Source organism: Chiloscyllium punctatum, chromosome 4 (genome assembly GCF_047496795.1).
Source record: "Chiloscyllium punctatum isolate Juve2018m chromosome 4, sChiPun1.3, whole genome shotgun sequence".
NCBI lineage: Eukaryota > Metazoa > Chordata > Chondrichthyes > Orectolobiformes > Hemiscylliidae > Chiloscyllium > Chiloscyllium punctatum.
The window spans coordinates 114,095,204-114,112,107 of NC_092742.1; the positions used below are offsets into that span (position 1 = coordinate 114,095,204).

The window sequence follows — 16,904 nt, forward strand, 5'->3', positions numbered from 1 at the left end:
TCGGCACAAGACCTTGGAGTGAGATAAAGCAAATGTTCTTTATTAAGAGAGTTGTTAGGATTCAGAATGCCCTACCTGGGAGATTTGTGAATGAAGACTCAAGAGGGAACTGGATATATATTTTAAAGTTCCCAAGTTAAAGGGCAACAGTGATAGAGGTGGCAAATGGGAGGATTTGGGAGACACTTCACAAGCTGATGCATACACACTGTCCCAATAGCCTTCTTGTGTACATTAAAGTCCTGTACTCTATCATGTATAGATGCAAGTCAAAGCCAGTATCAGATTATTTCCAGTTGTAAATGCTAGCAAATATCTGATCATTTTGCTGCAGCATAACCATTTATAATGCAAGTATTGCAAGTTCAGCTTGATGATGAAGTCTAATTAGTACTCAGCACACGAATATTTTAAATTTTGTATCCCAACAAATAAAACAAATATTTCCTTTGCTTCGCCACAAAACTCTTTTGAAAATGTTTGACCGTTCACTCACTCGGATGTATGTTCTTCATTCTTTTTCACATTTCACATTAAATACCATTCATTCTGAAAATTTCAAGGTTTCAAATTGTTGTTCACTTCAATTTAATAACACAAATCATTTATTTAATCTAATATTCTCTGTTCATATTGAATTATTGTCATTTTTCAATTGCTGGAAAAGAACTGAAGCTCGCACATTTAGTGAGAAATCAAACTGATCAATTATGTATAAATATGTAAGAACGCAATTTCTATATGACTGTTCAATCGTTTTCTAACTCGAAAAATACAATCATTCAGAAGCCAACGACTTTCCAAATGTTGGAGCAACGATGTATTCATTTGAATACTGACAATGAGTATGTAATTGTAGCAAGTTTTGAGAAGATTTGTAGCTCAGGTTGAAGTTTTGCATGTAGGCTTCTTCGCTGAGCTGGGAGGTTCATTTCGAGATGTTTGACCATCTTCATCTTCAGTGGGCCTCAGGGGAACCAACGCTGAAAATTCCTGCTTTCTATTTATGTGTTTGAGTTTCTTTGGGTTGGTGATGTCATTTCCTGTGGTGATGTTATTTCCTGTGGTGAAGTCACGTCCTGTTCCTTTTCTCAGGGGTGATAGTTGAGCTCTAACTCGGTGTTTTTGTTGATCGAGTTCTGGATGAAATGCCATGCTTCTAGGAATTCTCGTGCGTGCCTCTATTTGGTTTGTCGTATGATGGATGTGTTGTCCCAGTTGAAGTGGTGTCCTTCTTCATCTGTATGTGAAAATACTAGTGAGAGAGGATGATGTATTTTTGTGGTTACTTGATGTTCATGTATGCAAAAGCATGTAATTGTGATCACCACTACTGTGAGAAGACATGTTCTTTGTTCGGTATTAAATAAAATATACAATCTTTATTTTTGTATCATAAAATGTCATCAGGAAAGTATATTTTAGTTCCATAAATATAACATCGACCTAATTGTTTTCAGAGGTGATGCAATTATTGTTTGGTTGAATAATGATAATTCACACTTTTGTGAATCACAATTCACGAACATAGCAAATATCTGATTTTTTTTCAGATCAGATTGCAACCATAACCTATATTTAAAAAAAAGACTTTAAATGATTTGAATTCAGTCACAGCTGCCTGTGATACTGGGTAAGACATTTGTCTGCTCTTAAAGGAATCCAGAGAGCTTCCACCTGGGTCACGGCAGTCATTCAAACATTATTTCACAACAAATTATTTCAACTCCATCTTCAGTCTGAGCCTTGACTGGGGGCAGATGAATGGACATGGAGTGTCAGAATCACATCGCACAAGTTAATTATGGTGATGATATCTGGTCTGCCTCCCAGACTCCAAGCATCTGCTATCTGGACCAGACACTGGGTAAAGACAAGTTGACAGTATTCTGCAGCACATTGTGTCTCGCAAAGAAAGCTCCAAACCCGTGTCCAATAAATGTCACCTTCACATTCACCAGTATACAAATAAAATTGTACATCTCTGTTGATGGACAAAAAAATAATACATGGATCAACCAACAAAATCTATCTGAAGAAAACAGCAGCAAATGACAAGTCCAGAATAACCTTAATAACAGAACTAGACAGATTCTGTCTGGTGTAGGTCATCACACACATATTGTACTGGTACTCAGGTGACTGTAAAAATGCACCCCAGAAGTGGACGTCTTGGCCCAAGGCCCCTACAGAGCTTCCTGATCTCACACACATCACTCCCTCTCACATTCAACAATTGAAAAGAATCCACATGCTGAGTGAAACATAGAACAGTACAGTGCAGACCCTTTGGCCTTGACGTCCTGCTGACTCTTTATCCTACTCTAACATCAGACTAACCTACATACCCTTCATTATACTATCATTCAATTGCCTATCCAATCGTCTCTTAATATATCCCCAATGCAGCTGACTCTACTACAGTTGCCAGCAGTACATTCCAACCATCCACCATTCTCTGTGAAAGGAACCTACCTCTGACATCTCCATTCAACCTTCCTCCACTTACCTTTAGGTTTTTCTCCCTCATGATAGATATTTGCACCATGGGAAAAAGTATCTGGCTATTCACTCCATCTTTGCCTCTCGTCATCTTATAAACCTCTATCAAGTAATCTCTCATACTTCTTTGTATTCATCAAATGCAACTTTCCAGAACTAAGTAATGGAGAAAGTGAGAACTGCAGATCCTGATGAACTGCTGATGCCCAAAGCTTTGACTCTCCTGTTCCTCAGATGCTGCCCCAATGGCTGTGCTTTGCCAGCACCACACGTTTCGACTCTGATCCCCAGTACCTGCAGTTCTCACTTTCTCCATTACTTAGAGCTCTCCCCTCTGCACACTGAACAGGGAATTAATCAGCAGAAACCCGTTGCATGTGGAGCTGACTGTTTAGTTCTGGAAAGTTGCATTTGATGAATACATTTATTAAACGATAAATTACAATTCAACAAATATTCATTCATTCCCAGAGGTACAGGTTTGGTTCATGAATTGGGCAGCTTGAGAACAAACAATGAATGACGAAAGAACTCCGCGTTATAGAGTATTCCAGGTGTTACATTCCAGGCTGGATTTTGTTTACCTTAATGCTGGGAATGTTATCGGATAAACAGATGTGATAACGGAATGAGGTGAAATGGAGAGGTGTGACATTTTTGCCATCACAGAGATGTGTTTGAGGGAGGTCAGGGCTGACAACTCAATGTCCTGTCGTACAAGATCTAGAAGCACGACAGGAGAGGTGGTAAAAGAGGAAGTGGGGTCGCATTACTAATTGTGGAGTTAGTGACTGCAGTAAGAATGATCTAATGAGGCTTGGTGGTTAGAGCTCAGGATCAAAACCATGAAGACACACCGCTGGGGATATATTATAGACTCCCAAACAAAAGAAAGTACAGGAACTGATATAGAACAAATTTACTGAGGTGTGCTTTTTCAACAATAGGATCATTACATTCAGGCATTTCAATTCCAACCTTTCATTCGGGCAGTGATAACATTTGTAAGATGGGACAGATGCCTTGAAATTTATTCCTGGGAGCTTGTTATGTCAACGTGTAGCAAATACAACAATGGGCGGGGCTGTGCTGGGCCTCACCGTGGGGAACGAAGCCAGTCAGATGTTGCAGGCAGGATTGGGGTGAGCATGAAAGGACCAGTGACTGTGACTCCTATGTCTTGAGTTTGCTAAGGAAAAGACCCAGAAATGTTTGAAAAATAAAAGCTTCTTGGATTTTGGATACCGATTTTATGAAAAAAAATGACAGGATCTGGCCAAAGTGCAGATGCTTCTAGGTGCAACTGTAGCAGAACAGTGTGGGGCGCGAGTTACGGGATGACTTGAACAAAATGTAATTGATGACAGTGTCGGCCCAGCATGTTACACCGAAGAAGAATTTTGGGAATACAAGCCCAGAGAACCTCGGGTATTGACACATTTCCGAACAGAATTAAAAAGGAAAAAGAAGCTTAAAGCAGTTACAAAGTGAGCAGGTCCACGGAGGTCCGAAAAGAATATAGAAAGTGTAGGGCTAAACTTAAAAAGTCAGTAGAAGAGCAGAAGTGGTGGCGGGGAGTTAAAACATTCGAGGGTAGAGATTAGCAAGAATTCAAAGACATTCTTTCGGGTTATTAAGGGGAAGAGGATAACGCGGGAGAGAATGGGCACTATTAGGGACCAAGGGGGCAGCCTGTGCATGGAGCCAGAGAATATGTTAAACACTGACTTTATTTCGGTCTTCAGTTTGAAGAAGGAGTTCCTGGATTCAAGGAGAGTGACCGTGTGATCCTTGAGTGAATTGATACAGAAGCTGACAAAGAATTGGAAGTTTTTGCGGGATAGAGAGTAGGCAAATGCACAGACCTGGATGAGCTGTATCTTAGGCTGACGTGAGGAGATTACAGTCTCTTAACTTTTCATTTCTGTTTTGCCTCTGGCCACAGAGAAGGTGTGATAGGACAGGATAACATCTGATATTGATACAACTTTCAAACAGAGTGCTAGAAATACCGCATGGGGTTTAAGACCACCAAATCTCACATCAGTGAGAGGGAAATCATTTTCGAAAATTCTTCGGGCTGTTGAGGCTGGCTCATTGAATATCTTTAGGATTGAGGCAGACTGATTTTCATACAAGCTTTATGGGGAAATTATAGACAAGTGGAATGGGGGATTATCAAAATCGATCTCACCGAATTGAGTGGAAAAGCAGACTCAGTGAGCGGATAGACATATTGTTGTCCCTATGTCGAATTGTATCATTTTTACAATAGCCTCGTATTCACTAGAACATCAACCTCTCTCGCTGTGGAGTGAGACACAGTTTGGAATGCAGTCGATGGATTCAAGGAATTAATAAATGCAGTACTCTTAGACAGAAGGGACCAAGGGACTGTGACAACGCAGATTGGCTGTCGGGTTGAAGATTAGGAGCAGCGCAGTTAGCACTACCAGAAGGAAAATCTCTGTCAGACATCTTCCAAGGCCAATCAGTGATCTTCGATGGAGAGCAGGTCGTCAGTGGCCAGGTGTCAAGGAGTGCTTAATGCCCAAGTGCTACATCACTGCAGTGTCTCCCTCCTTCCCTAACCAAAACTAAATATGAAGGGGAAGAGAGACATGCGGTTGGTAGCAGAGTCAGTCGTAATGTTTGGCTCAAGAGGTTTTGGACAGCAGCAGCTGAGCGAAAACTGCAGGCAAGCTCAAATAAAGTCCTTTCAACTTTAGTCTCGCAGCAACGGAGATGGCAGTTAGGACTGTTGAACGTTCCTCCTACGGGATGTGGGGAGCTCAGGGAAATTCCCACAGTCCCTGGTAACTATACGTGTGGAAAATGCACCCAGCTGCAACTCCTGGGAGACCGTGTTTGGGAGCTGGAGCTGGATGCCCTCAGGATCATCTGAGATATGGAGAACTTCATAGATAAGAGCTTTCGTGTTGTGTTCACACCCAAGACTTGCCCCAGTCATGTTTCTGTAATGACTATAATATTCCAGTGCCGCGTTAAGATCCATGCTATGAGTACATCAGGCTTACCTATCTTTCCTGTTGCATTTAAATAAGGTAAATTTAATCCAACAGGAGTCCTTGCTCCCTGTTGTGTTCAAGACAGAGAGGAAGTTGGCGACGACCTGGAATGGCGAACAGAGTAAGCAGAGGGTGCAGGAATCCCCTGTGGCAATGTCCCACGAAAACAAGGACACCGTTTTGGATACTGTTCAGGGGAAATACATTCCAGGGGAAAGCAGCAGTAGCCAGGTTGGTGGCACTACCATTGACTCTGAGGCACAGTGGGAAAGGGTAACAGTTAACAGGACCTTCGAGATAGGAGAGTCGATTGTTAGAGGGACAGATTGGAGATTCTGTGGCCTCAAATGGGGATCCAGAATGTTGAGTTACCGCCCAGGTGCCAGGGTCCAGGATGTCTCCGAGCGGCTGCAGAACATTCTCAAGGGGGAGGGGGAGCAGCCAGAAATCATTTTGCACGTTGACACAAATGACACAGGTAGATGTAGAAATGAGGTCGTACAGAGTGATTAGTGAGAGCTGGGAGAAAAGTTAAAAACCAGGACCTTGACGGTGGTAATCTCCTGATTACTTCCATTGTAATGAGCTAATGAAGGTATGAACAGGAGGATATGGCAGGTAACTAAGTAACTAAAGAATTGGTGCGGGTGTGGGGGGCAGAGAGATTCAGATTTTTACATTGTTGTCTTTTCAGTGACAGAGTTGACCATATCAGGAGGGACAGGTGGTGCACGCACTGGGAAGGGGACCAGTATCTTTTTGGCGAATTTTGTTCATGCAACAAGGGAGGATTTAAACTATATTGGCGAGTAGCGTTACCCTCATTATCAGGGAGGCAAGAACGAGGCTGGTAGGAGATACAGTAATCAGAAACAATAAAGTGAAGAGACAGGTCAGGCTGGAACATGATAAGGAGTAAGGAATGCCTGTTGGATTAAACTACATTTATTTCTGTGCAAGAGGGTTGGCAGGTAAGACCAATAAACTAATGGCGTGGATAGGAACATGGGATTGTGATAATATAGCCTTTATAGAAACATGGCTAAGCGAGGGTCAGGACTGGCAGCTTCATGCATCAGGTACAGGTGCATTAGGCGGGACAGGGATGGTGGAAGGAGGGGAGGAGCAGTTGAATTTCTGATTAAGGGGATTATCACAGCAGTAATCAGAGATAAAATAACTGACCAATCATCCAGTGAGGCTTCACGGGTGGAGCTAAGAAGTAGGAAGTGGATGATGATGTCACCGGGGTTGTACGATCGGCCTCCAAATAGTCAACGTGAATTTGAGTAACAAATATGCAGGGAGAAGGAAGACATGCAGGAGCAATATGGTTGTCATAAGAGTGGATTTTAATTTTTGTAACAGACCGAGACTGCCAGAGCGTGAAGGGATTTGATGGAGTGGAATCCGATAAGTGAATTCAGGAAAGTTTCCTCCAGCTGTATGTAGAGGGTCCTACTTCGGAAGGGGCAAAACTCGAACAACTCTTGGGAAACAGGGCAGGACAGGTGACTGAGGTGACAGTGGGGGAGCACTTTGGGACCAGTGACCATCGTCCTATTAATTTCCAAATAGCTATGGAGAGGGACAAAGCTGGTCCACAGGCTCAAGATCTAAATTGGGACAAGGGGAATGTTGATGGGATTGGACAGGATCTTGCAGGGGTCGACTGGAGTAATTTGTTTGCAGGTAAATGGCCCGCTGGCTAGTGGGAAGCCTTAAAACGTGAGATAGCTAGAGTTCAACGTCTATATGTTCCTATGACGGTGAAGGGCAAGGTTGGCAGGAATGGGGAACTCAGGCTGACAAGAGATATTTAGGCTTTGACTGGAAAAAAGAGGGATGCGTGGCTCAGGCACAGGCAACTGGGATCAAGGCAGTCCCTGGCGCACAATAAGGGATATAGGAGTTTACCTTTGATGGAAATCAGGAGGGCGACAAAGTGGACATGAAATACCCTAGTCTGAGAAGATTAGGATGAATCCAAAGAACACTTTAAGAATATGTGAGAAGTCTGGTTGAATTTATAACACAGATGGCAAGCTGGAAGATTAAGTCCAATCCCAAGATCCTGTGCTTAAACAAAGTAGACTACAACAGGATGAGGCAGTAATTTTTCAAAGTGCACAGCAAAATTATATATATTAGTGAAAAGGAAGGACTGTAGGAAAAGGAGTAATCTGTCATTTGTGTCTAAGGAAATAAGGGAGTCTATCAAATTGAAATAGAAGACATACAAATTGGCAAAGGCCAAGGAGAAACTAGGAGATTAGAATAACTTTAAAGATCAACAAAAAACCTGATGGGATTTTGACTGGGTCTACAAATGAGTAGCTATCCCCAGGGCAAGAATAGCAGTTTACACTGCTCGAGGGAACCTATTGCATGGGGAACATATGGCCGATTTAATTGTTGAAGTACTTATCTGAAGAAGTCTGTCAGCATAGAGATGAACCTGATAAAGTTAAAAATTACATCATGCTTGGAAAGCTCGTGCTTCCTAATAAACCTGTTGGAGTATAACCTAATGTTGTGTGATTTTTAACTTTGTCCACCCCATTCCAACACCGGCTCCTCCACATGAGAATCCTGACAGACAACCCCACCGAAACTGAAGCACCTGTCAAGTACTTGACTGAGTCACGGAGGTGTTGGGGAGGAGCGTGTTGTTTAAACACAAAGTGTCGAATTGAACTAGACATTTTAAATTGCCGTTACCACGGAGATAATCCTGACAACCAGCCTCCATTCAAAGCCACAAAGCACGTTAACATGGACTTGGCTGTGTCTCAGTACTTTTTCCAGTCACACTGAGATTTGAAATATTCGCCCACGGGCAGAATGCACACCTTTCCTTCCAGATGAAAAGGCCAATGATATTCAGATCGGCACGGATCAAGTATCTATCAGATCTGAACATGAAGTTCAATTTGTATTTCTCATCTGCAAATCCACCCTTTCCGTCCCCTACAACAGAAAAAAAAACAAGTCACCATTATTAATACAGGATGGAACTTTATAAGACAATGATAGTATTAAATTGTAGTTTCCTTGTTCCCCCAAAGCTTTAAATCTCAGTCTCACAATTTCTCTCTCTTGTGAACTGAAATCCAAACCAATATCATCCCTCCTTTCCTCCACACCCAGTTCTCACAATCTCTCTCCTCGCCTTGAATTCAGTTTCCGAGCTGCTGTCTGCAGACTAAGAACCAAATCAATGAGTTTGACTTGGAGCCTCCAGGATGTTGGTGAATCCTCCCCCCATCTCCCAGAACCCCCATTCTCTGATGAGAACCATTCTGCACACACTGGCCAAATCATATCTGGTTGAACTAAAATTAACCAAATTAGAACTCTAATTGGAGGCCCATCCTTGTCATTTTCCAAAGCGATCCTGACTATTCATAAGAGTTCTGACAACTTGCTGCAAAATGCTCCCCCATTGATACTTTGACCACTCGTCAGAACAGCAGGCAAAGGGCTATTCACCTGGATCGTGTCCTCAGAAGAAAGAAGCAAGGGAGGTGCTAATGACAGATTAATCCCACACATCCACAGCCTCCCTCCCTGGCACTGACCCGCCCTGCACATACGCCAAGAACTAACCAGCACTGCGCCCGTGCACTGATCTCCCTTCCTACGGAACATCCTCTCGATCACACAGGAGCCTGGAGGATTGAGATCAGCTGCTGCCCAATAGAGTGGAGGGGGCGGGGCTGGAGGACAGGAAATAATGGGATTGTCAACAATGAATGAATGTGGAGGACACTGGGGGATGGACAGGTCAGTGAGGGACAGGATCAGTGCAGCAGCAGGAGGGGACCCTGGACAAACTGAGCAATAGGAGAATCTGACAGGAGAGAAACTACAGGAAGGTTCTGTTTGGAGACTCAGGCAGGGACAGCTGGGAGACTGTATGGCCTGGTGGCTTGGGCATGTTTTGTAATCATCCTCTTCAAAGCCGCTGTTACCAAACTCTGAACCCGAACCTCTTGGTCCAGAAGAAAGGACACTACCACCATTTCATTGTGGGTTGGTGGAAAGAAAGGAAGATTTTCTCATCCTCACTCACATGGAAACTCCATGAGCTCCTCGTACTTACTGTCTACGGTGGAGATGGAGGAGACAGAGCAGGTGGGAGGGGGTAGGGATATAGGGACCGTCTTTCAAAAGGAACTCACCTGTGTTGGTGTTATTAACAAGACTCAATACGCAGTCACAAACACAAAGCTGGTGTACGTGAACGTTATCCAGAATATTAACTCCTATAACTGGGCGACGCAGACCCCAATGTACCGAGTTAAGTCCTGGATATCAATAACAGCCTTGTGCGTGGGAAATCATGTCTCATGAACTGGACTGAGTTTACTGAAGAAGTAACAAAGCGGATTGATGATGGCAGAGCGGTGAACATGATCTTCATGTACTTCAGTAAGGCGTTCGACAAGGTTCCTCATGGGAGATTGGTTCGCAAGGTTAGATAATTGGAATACTGGGAGAACTAACCATTTGAATATAGAACTGGTTCAAAGGTCGAAGACAGAGAGTGGTAGTAGAGTGATGCTTTTCTGTCTGGAGGCCTGTGACCAATGGAATTTCACAAAGATCGGTGCTGAATCCACGACTGTCTGCCATTTATATCAATGTGAACATAAGAGGTATTGTTAGCATGTTTGCAGATGACACCAAAATTGGCAGTGTAGTGGACAGTGAAAAAGATTACCTCAGAGTACAACGGGATCTGGACCAGATGGGTGAATGGGCTGAGGCGTTCAGTTTACAAAAATGTGAGATGCTGCATTTTAGGAAAGCAAACCTTAGCAGGACTTTTGCAGTTAATAGTAACTTCCTAGGGAGTGTTGCGAAACAAAGAGACCTTGGACTGCAGGTTCATAGTTCCTCGAAAGTAGAGTCACAGGTGGATAGGATAGTGAAAAGGCAGTTGGTATGCTTTCCTTTATTGGTCAGAGAATGTAGTATAGGTGTTGGGATGTCATATTGTGGCGGTACAGGACATTGATTAGGCAACTTTTGAAATATTCCAGCAATTCTGGTCTCCTTCTTATCGGAAGGATGTTCTCAAACTTGAAAGGGGTCAGAAAAGAATTACAAGGATGTTCCCAGCGTTGGATAGGGTGTTTTCCCTGCAGCGTCGGAGGCTGAGGGGTGACCTGATAGAGATTTATAAAACCAGCCAGTCATAGGTAGGGTAAATAGACAAGGTCCTTTCCCTGTGGTTGGGTTATACAGCACTAGCTGAGAGTGAGGGGAGAGTAGGCAGATAGGGTGGGCTGAGGGTGGGGGGAAAGAGAGGATGTGGGGATTGAGAGTGGTCGCACAGGTGAGGACAGAGATGGGGGCAGGGGAGGACAGGCAGAGGTAGGGGAGAATCAGAGAACGGGGAGTGGAACAGAGAGGGGGGAACAGAGAGTTATTTTATGAATCTACAACTCAACCCTGTTCCTGTTTTCTCCTCCTCACTTTCAATTGCTCTGAAGAGCTCAGAACTGCATAGTTCCTGGAAAGTCGAGTTTCAGGGAGACTCGGTGCTGAAGACTGCATTTGGGACGCTGACATTTATTGGTCTGTGCACTCATCAATAAAGGGACCTGGGTTCGATTCCACTCTGTGTCGTGTTTGCACATTCTCCCTCTGTGTATTTCCACGGGCATCCTCTGGGCGCTCTGGTTTCCTCACAAAATCCAAAGACGTGCAGGTGAGGTGGATTAACTGGGGGTAATGCTGGGTCACATGGTTCAGGTGGGATGCTATTCCGATGGTTGGTAAGGTCTCATGGGCTGAATGGGCTGCTTCCACACTGTATGGATTCTGTCACTGAGTATAAGAGTTAGGAGGTCACGTTGTGGCTGTACAGGGCATTGGTGAGGACAGTTTTAGAATACTACATTCAATCCAAGTCTCCCTGATTTCAGGAAGATAGGACTCAGCGCCATAATAACAAGTTCCTGGGAAGTGTTGATGAACAAATACACTGTGCAGAGTGGTTTGATAGTTCCTTGAAAGTGGGGCTGAAGGTAGACAGGTCGGTGAAGGTGGTGTTTGGTATGTTAGCTGTTATTCGGCAGTGCATTGAGTATAGGAGTTGGGAGATCATGGTTCGGTTGTACAGTTTATTGGCTCAGCCACTTTTGGAATGCCCAGACTGCTTTACATTCTAGTCTCCCTGCTATAGGAAAGATGTTGGGAAACCTGAAAAAGTCCAGAAAAGATTTATAAGGGTGCTGCCAGTATTGAAACATGTGAACCATAAGGAGGGGCTGAGGACATTTTGCCTGGAGTATTGGACGTTGTGGGATGGCATTATACAACGTCTTCAAAACTGCAATGTTTCCTGCAACTGTCACCATTTCAGATGCTGCCAGACCTGCTGAGGATCTCCAGCAATTTTTTTTTGTTTTTGTTTTTATTTCAGATTTCCACGATTTTGCTGAGGCACATAGAGTCATAGACATTTAAAAGGCTTCATATTTTGTTGACTCTCACCCCTGGGATAGCAGGACTGATGGATGAAGAGGACTCAATCCTCGTTTAATTCTCCTTTCCTTTGTCTTTCTGAGCTGTTGCCTGCATCACGAATACTCTATCCCCAATTCCCTGACCTGAATCTGGCCCATCTAAGCCACTCTTTAGCTCCCAACCCCCTGCCAGACTATTTACAATCTCACCAATGGAACTAGCAATCACCCCACCAAGAGAATTCTCCCAGCCCTGCCCAGGGGAAATCAGTCAGGCTGGTATAATTCTCACCTAGCCCAGAAACGGTCGCAGTGCCTGGAAAATCTAAACCCTTCTCTTGTACACCATTTCTCCAGCCACACATCCAGCTGATCTATCCTCTTGTTCCTGGTCTCACTAGCACATGTCACTGGGTGTAAGCCTGACATTATTACTTTTCATTTTAATACATCTCTGATTTTCCTTTATACATATTTCAGGCCCTCATCCCTTTGTTTCGCGATGTCGTTGGTATCTGTGTGTTCCACAACCATTGGTTATTTACCCTCCAGCTACAGAACTCACTGTAGCCACTCCATGCTATCAGAGATCATAGCACCAGGGAGGTAACATAACATCCTTGATTCATGTCTGTGGCCACAGAAGTACCTGCCCTTACTCTGACCATTGATCCCATGTCACTATAGCCCTGTAACTGTCTTTCCTCCTGTTCGGTGCAGCAGAGCTATCTGTGGTGTCATGACCCTGGCTGTTGCTGATTTCCCCGAGAGGCCACCCCACCCATTCACCCTCAACAGAATTCCAACTGGTATACAGTATCTGTTTGAGAAGAGGATGATCACTGGGGACTCCTGCACTCCCTTGCTGAGCCTTTAACTTGATGTGATGGTCACCCATTCCCTTAGTGCCTGTGTAACCCTCACCTGCAGTGTGACGAACTCACTAAACGTGCTGTCCATAATATTCTCAGTGTCAAAGATGGTCCACAGTGAGTCCACTCACATCTCCAGGTCTGAAAAGCAGTTTCCCAGTAGCGCAGATGGACACACTTCCTACACACATAGCCGTCAGGGACACTAGAAGTGTCCATTATTTCCCACATTGTACAAGAGGAGCCCACCACGGGTCTGAGGGTTCTTGTCTCAATGTCTCTCTAGATTCAGCTAGTTACTCCCATGAAGAGAATTTACAAGTGCTTTCAACCTTCCTTCACTTCAAACATGGCCATTATAATCAATATCCCCAATCTTTACTTCAGCTGATATATTATATTTTAAAAACTGTTTACAAATACTCCGCAGTATCGCTTACAAATTGACTGTTCCCATTGGGACCATGCGAAATTCTGAATGGCCTGAACTAAAACTGAGGTTCAGCTTCACCTTCTCCCTGTCTCATCTCCCTCTGTTTTCACCCAACTCCAAAACATTCTCATTGAGCCAAGCAGCACTCAGCGTCAACATCGCCTTCAGCAATTTCTGGATGAGCAGATAATTGTCAGAATCTGTAAAATTCCACCTGAAAAGTTACTGGAATTTGAGTCCATAAGAAATTTCAATGGGAAATTTACAGGGAAATGAAAATAAGGAGTTCACAGGTTAAAGTCATGAAGTGGTTTACAGGGTCTAAACATGAGAGTTCCTGCAAAGAGTCGAGGTATAGTTTGGATAAATCTATGTTCCCTCTCAGACCAATATCTCCTTCCCGGGCTGCACGGCCCAGAACAGAGCACATACCCCAAGGGTGATCCAACCATGAATTTGTACATCTTTCTGCTATTTGCTTGACAAAAATATGAGAGTCTGGAATAGGGTGGTTCTGGAAAAGCACAGCAGTTCAGGCAGCATCTGAGGAGCAGTAAAATCGACGTTTCGGGCAAAAGCCCTTCATCAGGAATCGAGACAGGGTGCCTGCAGGGTGGAGAGATAAATGAGAGGAGGGTGGGGGTGGGGAGAACGTAGGAAAGAGTACAACAGGTGAGTGGAGTGATGATGAAGGTGATGGGTCAGAGACGAGGGTGGAGTGGATAGGTGGAAAGGAAGATAGGCAGGTAGGACAAGTCATGGGGACAGTGATGAGCTGGAAGTTTGGAACTGGGGTGAGGTGGGGGAAGCGGAAATGAGGAAACTGGTGAAGTCTACATTGATGCCCTGGGGTTGAAGTGTTCAAAGACAGAAGATGAGGCGTTCTTCCTCCAGGCGTCGGGTGGTGAGGGAGCGGCGGTGAAGGAGGCCAAGGACCTCCATGTCCTTGCTGAGTTGGGGGGGGGAGTTAAAATGTTGGGCCACAGGACATTATTTTTACCTAAAAATATGAGCTACTTTTCGACAGACAGAACAGACAAACCTTTCTCGTTCCACAGTTAACTGCCATTGATATTCAGATCCTGATGACTCCGCTGACTGTAGAAACATGCTTTTGAGATCCCGGTCTCAATTATTCTCAATTAATATCTGATAAAAAAAATTCACAAGACAAAGCTCACAGTCAGTGCAAGATGAATATTAAAGACAATTATTTCCCTGGTGTGTGTCTGATGTGTAAATGTTCCTCTTCAAATCGCCCCGCCCCGACACAGGAAGAGGACATGTCCATGCGCCTCACTGTACCTTGCCCCCAATAAAGATGGTGGCTAGAACGCAGGACCTATCATTGCCTGAGGGCCACAGACATTTTCCCATATGCTGCAAACGTGGGAGCAGGAGTTTCTAATGCAGAATTAGCGACCTGTACAGAGTGTAATTAAACCCCTTCCAGTCTAAACTGATACATTTCATTCGGTTTCCGAAAACTTCCCCTTTCCTGTTTCGACCTCCTTCACACACCAAGGGTCATTCTGGTACCTATGACCCTTCCTTAGATCCGATTGTAGGAATTCTAAATTTTCCCAGCGACCGTGTGGAAACAGAGCCCTCGGCCCAACAAGCTCACACCCACCCTCCGATGATTATCCCACCCAAACCCATTCCCCGACCCTATTACTCTACATTTCCCCTGACTAATGCACCTAATCTATGCATCCCAGAACACTACGGGAAATGTAGCTTGGCCAATTTACTGAACCTGCATATCTTTGGACTGCAGGAGATAGGGGATAAAGAGTAAGTAATAGGTTGAGATGGAGTGCAAAGAGAGACAGGAACATTTGGAAAGACAAAGGAGTGTATTACGATCTGGCTGGGAGGGTGCATAGCTGTTAATGGAGGGGACAGGAACCTGTGTCTGGCAGCATCTCAGTGGCGGTAGTGGAAATGGTGGCTGATGATCTACGTTCTGCTGAAAAAAGGACCCTGAGCTTCCAGTTGCCTGCCACTTTAACACATGAGCCTGTTCCCTGGCCAACATCTCTGTCTCAAGCTTACTGCAGTGTTCCAGTGAAACTTGATGAAAACTGGCATAACACTCCAGAACATGCCAAATTGCCTCCTCTTTCAAGGATTCACAATTTCCCCTCCCATGTGGTCAACCATGCCCTCCAGTGTATCTCCTCCACTTCCTGCACCTATACTCTTGAACCCCACACCTCCAACGCAACAAGGATAGAACCTCCCAGTCCTCACCTTCCACCCAGATACAACACATCATCCTCTGCCAGTTCCACCCCTTCGATCAGACCGCACCATCAGAGATATATTTCCCTTTCCACCCCTTTCAGCATTCCACAAAGACCATTTCCTCTGCGACTCCCTCATTAGATCCATGCTCCCAACCAACCCACCCTCCACTCCCAGCACCTTTGCTTGCCAGTTCAAGAGGTGTAAAACCTGTGCCCACACCTTCACTTCACGTCAATCCACGGCACCAAAGGATCCTCCCACATCCAGCAGAGATTTCCCTGCACGTCCAGATACCTCACCTATTTTATCCTTTGCTCACGATGTGGTCTCCTCTACATTGGGGAGTCAGGACGCCAACTTGATTCAGAAGAACATTTCTGGAACACATGCACCAACTCCACCACCATGTGGCCGACCACTTCAACGCCCTCTCCCACTCCACCAAGGACATGCAGGTTCTGGGCTGCCTCCATCGCCAAATCCCAGCCACCCGACGTCTGGAGGAATAACACCTTATCTTCCACCTTGGGACCCTTCAACCACACGGCATCAAGGTTTGCTCATCTCCCCTCCCCCCCCCCCCACCTTATCTCAGATTCAACCCTCCAACTCGACACTGGCCTCTTGAACTGTCCCACCTGTCATCTTCCTTCCCAATTATCCACTCCAACCTCTCCCCATTACCTCCCATCTACATCTACCTATTGCCTTCCGAGTTCCCATCCCACAAACCCCACACACCCCTCTTATTTACCTCTCAGCCCTCTTACCTTTGGAGAGCTGATGAGTTAACCAGCCTCCTTTCAGCATTAACAATTCTGTGAACATTTTATTCTGAGCCCTCTAAGGGAATATCAGGGCAGGGTTTGTAAAGAGGTCAGATTGAATGAGCGTCTCAGTGAACAAAAGTGAACAGAGAGGTTTTGGGATGGATTGAATCAAATGTTATCAATTTGCACGGCTGCCAACATTACAGCAGTTACAAATGGGAGTGATCAAGAGAGTGGAATTAGAGCAGCAAATAGATCTTAAACATTTATGCAGCTAAAGGGCATGCTGGGTAAAGATACCACAGTTAGTGCTTATTTCATTCCAGACACACCAGCCAGGGCACACACCCTTGCTGTGTCTACCATATTGATCTCTAAGATTTTTGTTCATTTGAAGTGTTCCATGTTTAGATAGTCCAAAGACAGCTTCATTCTCCTCAATCTCTTCTGCCAAGGCAATGCTGCTGTTAGCAATCATGTCACTATGGCGTGTTACTGGCTGCTTCAAGGACTGGAACCGGCAATTGAGACTGAAAGGTTACTGTATAAAATATCTTCACTTGTAT

General features: G+C 44.6%; 1 long non-coding RNA gene across 6 annotated transcripts in view; it reads right to left on the reverse strand.

The window, feature by feature from the left end:
- Positions 1–1,413: 1,413 nt before the first annotated feature.
- The window catches only part of LOC140476630 (uncharacterized), a 48,551-nt gene continuing 33,060 nt past the window's right edge, over positions 1,414–16,904 (reverse strand). For 5 of the 6 annotated variants that reach the window (XR_011960538.1, XR_011960533.1, XR_011960535.1 and 2 more), the window contains 2 exons: positions 14,358–14,464; positions 8,182–8,501 (listed from right to left, as the gene is read on the reverse strand). This is a non-coding gene — a long non-coding RNA (uncharacterized lncRNA). Of the gene's footprint in view, positions 1,985–8,181; positions 8,502–14,357; positions 14,465–16,904 lie in introns of those variants that run through there. The other variant, XR_011960534.1, reaches the window with a different exon arrangement.